Source organism: Lolium rigidum, chromosome 1 (assembly GCF_022539505.1).
Source record: "Lolium rigidum isolate FL_2022 chromosome 1, APGP_CSIRO_Lrig_0.1, whole genome shotgun sequence".
NCBI lineage: Eukaryota > Viridiplantae > Streptophyta > Magnoliopsida > Poales > Poaceae > Lolium > Lolium rigidum.
The window spans coordinates 19,534,233-19,543,947 of NC_061508.1; positions in this window are offsets into that span (position 1 = coordinate 19,534,233).

The following is a 9,715-nucleotide window of genomic DNA, read 5'->3' on the forward strand; positions in this document are numbered from 1 at the left end:
TCCACATTGTTATCAATGAAACGAGCTCAGTTCGGCGTGATTAGTCGTTTGGACCGGCCTCTGTTTTGCAAAGTTCGGGAATTTTGGGCAGAGTGAGCAAGCCTCTAGCAATGTTAAGAGCATCACCCCCTAAACCCTCAAATCCTCAAGAATAATCGATTTGTTACAGTTTTCGACCGAATACATTAGAACCCCTTAACACTCGAACACTCGATTTTTTTTTAAGGGCCGAACTCCTACTCCTTCTCCCAACCTGTACATGTGAGGGTTGGAGAGGCCCAACCCCTTCAACCTCTATTCCCCCACACGCGCGCGCGGGAGGGAATTTTCAGCCCCGCCCGCCGCATCCAAACCATGGCCGCCGACAGACGCCACCTCGCCCCGCCGCTACCGGCCACCCCACGCCCCGCCGCGACCTCCGTTAGCTCCGCCTCGCCCGCCCGAGCCTCCTCACCAAAGGAATCGGCCGCAGGCGCCCCCAATCGCCGTTGCCGACCCCATCTTCCCCAAGTCCGGAAGCCGATGCCGTCGAGCGCCGCGGCGCCTCCCGGCCTCCCCTGCCATCGCCGTCGCCACCATCGACTCCGGGGTGAGCTCCTCGTCCCGCCGAACCCCTCCGCATTCCCCCTCTCGCCCTAGAACTCCGCCGCCACAAGCGCCCGCGCCGGCCGCCCCGCTGCTCGTCGCCGGCTGAGCTCCGACGGCCATGAAGGAGCGGCGCCGCCACCATCAGGTTCGCCTCGGCCTCCTCTCTCGAACGCGCCCTTCCGCGCATACAGGGGGGCACGGGAGCGCCGCCCCCGCCGCTCATCGGTGCCAGTCACCGTCGGGTTGACCACCTCAATGGCATTTTCTTTTTATTTTCTTTTATATCAGTTTGAGGGTTTGAGGGTTCTAGTCTTTGCCTCTGTTTTCACCCCTCAAAAGTGACAAAAAATACCAATTCTCAATCCTTAAAATGCTTTAAAGATTTAAGGGTTTAGGGGTACTACTAGTGATGCTCTAAGACGAACGAATCCATAACGATCTGCCCCCAATCCAGGTCGAAGTTGGCATGTTGTGCACGGCGCAACGCGCCAGATGTCCTTCCTCCTTCTCTAGGACTATCCTATCATCTCTTACATTACATGGATTAAACTTCAAATACTCCACATAATATGGTTTTCATCCTTGCTTATAGCAAAGTACTATCACCTTCTAATTACAAAATAAGCGTCAATTTTTTCTGGACACAGATCTATTTGAGATACATACTTATTTTTGAACATTTTACACGGGGGGATACATCTTATATACACTAGATTTAGATGTGCGCCTTAGCGCACGATCCCGTGAATTTCGTGCCGATGTACACTTTATATACCATTGCTAAAAAATAGGTGGAAACTGATAATCCATTTCTTCGGTTTTAGCGGATAATCTTAGGATAAAGCAAACGGAATTGCAAATGAAGTAGAAACATTTATATGCAACCAATACAACCAAGGAAACAAAAGGAATATATTATGGTAGCAAAACACTCAATGACTATGTCAAGATAAACATAATCAAGGAAGGAACAACAAAAGCAACATCTACATAAGTCGGACCATCTATAAAAGGAATAATTTTGATGTTGGTAAATTTGATTTAATGAAATCTGCTAGAGCAATGACATCAGTATCCTGCACCTATGTTTGATCTGGGATTTCCATCTACTTCAGAAATATCAATGTAGCTAGTGAATGTATATCTGAAATACTAACCATGCCACTCTTATCGAAAAATAGATATAAACATATTTTTCGCTGCAGTAAGTCCTACCCTTTATCAGTTCGGCTACTCTTTCCAACCGACTTTTTGTAACTTCCCATAATTACTCTGAAGAATGACCCTGACTTGAAGATGGCATATTGGCTCAATTTTTACAAAAGAAGACCATAAAATAGAGGCATATTATAAGCTTGATAGATGACTGGTGCAATCTCCATTTATCAGTGCAAGTAACCTGGAATAACCATTTTAGACTCAGGATAAACACCACAAAATGCAAGTGGATCAGAATGTTGATTAAAAGTAAGATGAACCTTGACATGTTTTATACGAAACAAATAATTGGAACAACTCCATCTACAGCCTAGGTTGTCGGAGTGACGGGATCACACATGCTGCCCCTTCTCACAATCTATGTATCCGCTGATGCCTATTGATAGATAATTGTATGCTCTAAAATCAAGTAATTATACGCAATTGATGCTTCGTTTGGAATGATGTAAAATTAGTGCACCCACTCCTGAGTGAAATAAGTTCTTAATATCAAAATGATCTAAAAAAAATTACACATGTCCCATGGGTGTACATGCAAACTTTAGTGAAGATAACTTTTCTATTCTATACTGAAAAATATTTATGTTTCCAAAATTGCAGTTTCGGGGCACCCATCTTTATTTTTTCTTCGAAGGTAAAATATATGTTTCATGAAACCTTCGATTCAGATGAAAGACGGGACATAGTTTTTGGAAAAGAAATGATTATCATTTACTTTTCAAACATTTTAAATGATTTTACCGTTCAAGGAGGAGCTTGCGCTCACATGAGTTGCCAGTATAAAGTTAATAATTCTGTCTTCTTTTCTCTTTCAGTTCATCACTTCGGTATTGTTTATATGATAATGAGCGGAACTGCTTTCAAAAATATTGTTTATTTATTGCGTTTGTAAATTACAATTGTTATTACTTCTATCAACCTCTTCCTTTTCTGTTTGTTATGGTGAAACATTATATCCAATATTTTCCCATACTAACATTCAGTTGGTGGAATCAACTGTCTTATTGACTGAGTCGTGCCTTGTTATATTATAAAGGTACCCATCGCTTCATCTTTTCCTCTCTAGTGAACTGAAAGTTGCAACATAACTGCTAGCTGGTGGGGTTTCTTGCAATTTGGAGTCACGTATTGCAAAAACCATACATACACCCCAGCTTGTGCCCTATTATTCTTTTATCAAGGCTTAAGCCGTCACCTATAAGCTGTGGAAGTGAGGATCCTTTATTTATTCTTTTCTTTTACCCTTTATTCAAAAATGTGCTCCCTCGAGTAACTATCGGGTTCGTGTCCTTGCAGCAAGGGCCCTAATTATGAGAACATACTCCTATATTAAGTTGTGAAAACTGATGAGAAAAAATTAAGGTATAAAACATCTGGTTATAACATGAAGGTGGAAGTGTTAATTATCTAAGAGCAGAAAACACAGGTTCAATTTATTTATTCCATTTTCAATTCCCATAATAGTAACAGTTTTTGTTAGCGCGAACAATATCTTAATGCATCATTAAGCGCCAAGCTTGTGTTATGAGATCAGAATTGATAAAATGTAGTTGTCATTACTTCATTTCATTAAAAAATAGCAAGAATATATAAGCCAAGTGTTGTAAATAGGTTGATGGTGATAGCACCAAAGAATATATATTGGTGCTGAAAAAAATCTCACTAAACAAAAGCTATATACCAGAGCTTATTACACTATGATATCCACAGGGAAAGGACAAATCAATACATACTCTATTGCTACCATAGGTCTAATCTTTCACTGGCCCAACCGGATCCTTTTCTTATCAAGTTAAGTATCTTAAATAAACACCATTATAGTGTTTCAAATGCAGAAATAAGCACATCAGAACAGACACAATTCCATCACACAAACATTTTCACTGAAGCCTATCTTCAAAATATTGTCAACCCTAACCCTCCGCCCCCAACCCTCCGCCGCCGCCGCCGCCGGTAGCGCCGCCGGGGCAAAGTCCCTCGGGGCGTGGCGGCGGCGGGGGCCCTTCCTCGTCGCCGCGTGGAGATCGGCGGCCGGATCCCCACCTCCTCGATGCTTGGCGGAGCAGACGCGCGTGGGATGGGCGACGGCGGCGGCGGCCCTCCTCCCGTCGGCTGTCCACGGACCGGTCGGCGCGGGTGGGATGGGCGGCGCTGCGGTCTCCCTCTTCTCGTCGGCTTCCCGCAGCACTCCGGCAGGGGTTGGTGGTGGGCGGCGGCCGGACCCTCGGTCTGCGCCATGCCATCCACCCCCGCCTCTCGTTGGTGCGTGGAGGCGATCTCGGGCATCTTCCGCGACACGAGGGCGCCCGGGGCAGCAGCCTTGGGTTTGACGGAGGAGGTGGCCTCTTCTTCGCCGGAGAGGGTCGGCCTGCGGTTGGTGGTGGTGGATTTTGATCTATCATCACCATCCGGCGGTGAGATGGAGGTGCATGGAAGCCGGCGATGGTGTCGCCGGTGGAGGGTTGGGTTGGCCAGCCCGGGATGGTCGCCGACGTGGGGGTCCGGCCTGAATAAAAGCGGCGGTCCTAGGGCCTCTCTTGCGTGAAGAGGAGGACCTACCGGAGGCCTGGACTCGTGATCTGGCCGGAGGGTTGAGTTCCGGTAGGCTCCGCCGGCGAATGTAACAGTGCTTTTCCTGGAGTTTGCTGGATCGGAGGTATTCGGTCGTGCGCACCCATGCGTTTATTCCGACCGTTTGGTTCCGGAGGAGCGGCGCGAAGCTCTTTTTCTCGTGTTGACATCAAGTGACTATGGATCCATGATGAAAGTCGGAAGAAGAGAATTTCATGAAGGCCGGAGGGAGGACTAGCTAAGGGAGGTTCAAGTCTCCGCGTTGTTGAGGGGCTTGCTTGGTGTCCGGGCTTCACAGCAGCGGTATGAAAGTGGGGGCGACAACACATGTGAAGCGCAGAGTCCTACCTTTCAGGGTGAAAACCCAAGGTCTGGCCTTAACTGGTTTGTGCCCGGCGGTGACCTTGGTGGAGGCATTGTTTTGAGAGTGGGGACTATCTTCGTGGTGAAAACCTAAGATCTTTGATCGGGCGACGACGGTGTTGGAGCACTGTTCCCTTCTTGGAGGCGTCGTTTTTTGGAGAGTCCGCAATTCAGGTGTTGTCATGGTGGTGGATGTATTGCTGTTGTTAGGTCCGTGATACTGTAGCGGGACTTTTGTTTCTTAGTTTTCTTTTCCCTTTTTTGGCTGTGTGCATCCGTAGTGCCATTAGGGTGGTGCGTTGTTGCAGAGGCTGGGTGTAATTGGTATCTCTCGATATTAATATATTCCCTTTATCGAAAAAAAGAAGGTGGTGAGTAACTCATCACTCGAACTGGCAGAGACACCCTTACTGTAAAAGACCCTCAATGGCTTCTTTAAGTGCCTGAACAAAGAGAATTTTGAGAATGAGGCAGCAATTTTAATTATTATAAAGGAAAAATGGCATAATCCTAAACCATAATTATTATAAAGGAAAAATGGCATACGACTGTATCAACCAGCTGAACACGTGGAAGAGTGTATGGCTCTGAAAATAATTTGTCACATATGCTACATGCTTGTCATTCAGTTCAATGATTTTTCAGACGAAAATCTAAAAGGAAAATAACACATCTGCACAAACTGAATATCAAGTTACAAACCTGTTCCTGCATTCCAACCATCTGCACAAACAAGAAGTGCAGAAATGATGCATTGGCTGGCGTAAATACTGTACTTACTTTAGCAGAATCTTGTGTTTGATTGACCAAACATCTGCCCTAATTCATAACCTGTTGCAAAGGTGTATAATTCAGTTATAATTATAGCTATCTGAAAGGAATATAACTGTAGTCGATGTTGTTTCAAATATTATAAACAAGTTCCAGACTAAAGGATGTACCCAGTGCTGAGAGCTCCCGCACTGTGCGGGATCTGGGGAAGGTGTTAGTGGAAAGCCTTACCCTCACGAAGTGCAATGTGAGAAGACCGCGACTCGAACCTGGGAACTCTCGGTCACAGGCGGTGAGGCTCTACCGCTGCACCAGGCCCGCCCTTCAAACAAGTTCCAGACTACGAGTGATTTTTGAGAAGAGCCTGAACAATATCTCTATGTCTCTAGAGTTTCATCGCCACAATAAATCAGAAAGAAAGCACGTACTTCAGGAACATACAAATAGTATTATAGTAGAATGGCTATGGAAATTAGGAGGAGGAGAGCATCGACATAATTTCTTCTATATCTACACCAACTACTAAAATCCAAGGGAAACGGTTCGGCTCTGCCCTCGGGTCGCTCCCCCGCGGGCGACTCCAGGGCGTCCAACCCTAACTCTCCTCTACCCCCTCTCCTCCGCCCTTCCCCGCCGCCGCCGCCGGCGGAAGCCGTCGGGCAAAGCCCGGACGGTGCCGGCGGCGGGGGCCCTTCTCTACCCGGCGCTTTCCTCTCCAGGCGGGGCTGGCGAGCAGGCGGCGGTGCACCCAGGTCGACGAGGTTCCGGCGGCGGCGCGTCCCTCAGGCGGCGTGGCGGCGGGTGACGACGGGGTGGCGGCGCGGCTTCTTGGCCGCGGGACGGCGCCTGCCTGGCCCAGATCTGGGTCCTTCGGGCACCATCTGGGTCCGGGCGGGCCGGCTCCCTCCCCGGCGGTGGTCCTCGTGACGGACGGAGGGGCGGCCAGCATGGGGGGTAGCGCTGCCGGCGGCACGTACGCTGCACGCGGAGACCGGATCTTCACGAGCCCGCTCGGGCTCGGCCGGGCCAGCTGGGCCTGGTGTGATCTGGTCACCGCGTCCGGTCGGTGTCCGCAGGCGGCGGTGGAGGCGGTTCCCTCCGACGTGGCTGCTGTCGTGCTGCCTCTCGCTCCCGGATGGCCCGTCTTGTTCCTGATGTCCCCAGTTCGTTGGTCACGGTGAGACGGCGGTGGTGCTTGCAAGGCCGTGGTGGCGTGAGGTGGTGGGCGGCAAGTGTGGTGGAGCACGATGGAGCGTCCAAGGCGGGACTACGAGGGTCGGGAGAAATCCCTGTCGGTCTCGCCGACACCGACGCGGTGACGCCCGCGGGCGCCACCCTTCCTTCTTGAAGGGCGTCCGGTGAAGCCCTGTTTTCCCTGCCCTTGCGCGTACCGGGGGAAACCCTAGGTTCACTCCGGGCAGCAGAGTCGGCATCGTCGCATCCCTTCTTGAAGGTGTTGCTTGGTATGCGGGGCTTCCATGTGCTAGGCTTGTGGTGGATATTCTCCGGCGGGCGCAGCGGTTGCGAGGCATCTCCGTTTTCGTCAATCCGACCTTTTTCGGCATTAGTTTCTCTTGTCTTTCTTTTGTGTTTTCTTTTGGGCGTGCTTGTGCTGTTTTGCCCCAGCCATGGATCCTATGGTGTATCGGTCTTGTGCTATATTAATATAGCGGGGCGAAAGCCTATTTCGAGGAGAACTACTAAAATCCAAGACTGAAAAATTACCTTGAGTTTACATAGCCCAGAAATTCACTTCAACCACATCATTAAGTCTGGACCTAGCCAGATTTTCATACCTATGCATTACACATAGGAAGCAAATCAGGAGACACTCCACCTCGACGAAAGCGAGCTCCGCCGCCCGCCACTCCGTGAGGCCTCAACGGCCGGGAAAGCGAGCTCCGCAGCTCCGCAGCTCCTACTCTGAACTCCACCTCGACGACGAGAAGCATGAGCCGCGTGGAACTGCAGCCGCTGCTGCAGATCTTTTCCTCGCCATCCTCTCCGCTGTCGGGCGACGAGACCACCACTCCCCTACGCGCGGCCTTGTCCACGATCTCCTCACCCACCTCCTCCCCGCCGCTGAGAAAGCGAGCTCCGCCTCCCGTCTTTTCCAAGAGAATAGACAAGAGGCTGTGAACTCGCCGACGAACAAGCAGCTAGCGAAGGAGGAGTCGCTTCAAGAAATCTTCTTCCACACGCCCGCCTAGATCCGTAGCGCACCAACGGGCGACGAGGAGGGGTGCCGCGCGCGGGCGGAAGCGTCGCCGTCGGCGAACTCTCTGTCTCCGGCGGTGGGATCTCGTTTCTTCTGCCTGCAGGAGGAAGACGATGACCCCGTTGAGGACGCTCGGGCGACAGCGGAGGAGGCGGCTTGGTCTGCCCTAGGTCTTGAGCCTGAGGTTCGGCAGATCGGGCGGTCGCCGGCATTGACCCAAGAGGAGGTGGAGGCGGATTTCTGGTCCAAGATAGGCTACCCGACCAGAGCGTCCAGGGCTTGGTCGCGTGCGACGGCGTCGGAGGTAAGTTCTTCGTTTTGCAGGTCGACGGAACGGGCTAGGTCATTGTCGCCTTCGGCACGGATGAAGACCAAAGGGACGACGACAAGGGCAGCGTCTTCTTCGCCTGTGGGTTTGAGGATCGCCCGCATGCCGCGGATCAAACCTTGGCGAGGACCGCTACCTCGACGTCGTGTGACGCCGGCGCCCGTGTTCGGGGATTTCCTCTCTGCGGCCTCGCCGCGGCGGCCGGCGGGGAAGGAGCTGCTGGTTCCTTCGATCGGGAGCGCACCTCCGCTCCGCCGGGTGATGCCATCGCGGCGATGTGGGGTGGCGGTGTCGAGCTCGGAGGCGGCTGCGCGGCCACCGGAGGATGAGGCGTCGATCATGCCGCGATTCAAGTCGCGTTTCGAATCGGCCTCGATGGCGCCCGCAGCTGTCCTTACTGGGCCGCGTGCTGAGTGGGCTGGGCTTCGGTGGGCTGTCAGGGAGGCGCAGCGTAGAGGCAACGAGGGGAACATGCAATCACGTACCGTGATCGACGCCCCTTGTCCCTGATACGTCTCCGACGTATCGATAATTTCTTATGTTCCATGCCACATTATTGATGTTATCTACATGTTTTATGCACACTTTATGTCATATTCGTGCATTTTCTGGAACTAACCTATTAACAAGATGCCGAAGTGCCGCTTGCTCGTTTTCTGCTGTTTTTGGTTTCAGAAATCCTAGTAAGGAAATATTCTCGGAATTGGACGAAATCAAAGCCCAGGGGCCTATTTTTCCACGAAGCTTCCGAAGTCCGAAGACGAGACGAAGAGGGGCCACGGGGTGGCCAAACCCTAGGCGGCGCGGCCCCACCTCGGCAGCGCCGGCCTATGGTGTGGGCCCCCGTGCCGCCTCTTGACTTGCCCTTCCGCTTACTTAAAGCCTCCGTGACGAAACCCCCAGCACCGAGAGCCACGATACGAAAAACCTTCCGGAGACGCCGTCGCCGCCGATCCCATCTCGGGGATCCAGGAGATCGCCTCCGGCACCCCGCCGAGAGGGGAATCATCCCCCGGAGGACTCTACGCCGCCATGGTCGCCTCCGGTGTGATGTGTGAGTAGTCTACCCCTGGACTATGGGTCCATAGCAGTAGCTAGATGGTTGTCTTCTCCCATTGTGCTATCATTGTCGGATCTTGTGAGCTGCCTAACATGATCAAGATCATCTATCCGTAATTCTATATGTTGCGTTTGTTGGGATCCGATGAATAGAGAATACTTGTTATGTTGATTATCAAAGTTATGCTTATGTGTTGTTTATGATCTTGCATGCTCTCCGTTACTAGTAGATGCTCCGGCCAAGTAGATGCTTGTAACTCCAAGAGGGAGTACTTATGCTCGATAGTGGGTTCATGCCCGCATTGACACCCGGGACGAGTGACGTAAAGTTCTAAGGTTGTGTTGTGTCTGTTGCCACTAGGGATAAAACATTGATGCTATGTCTAAGGATGTAGTTGTTGATTACATTACGCACCATACTTAATGCAATTGTATGTTGCTTGCAACTTAATACTCGGAGGGGTTCGGATGATAACCTCGAAGGTGGACTTTTAGGCATAGATGCGCTTGGATGGCGGTCTATGTACTTTGTCGTAATGCCCAATTAAATCTCACTATACTCATCATGATATGTATGTGCATTGTCATGCTCTCTTTAT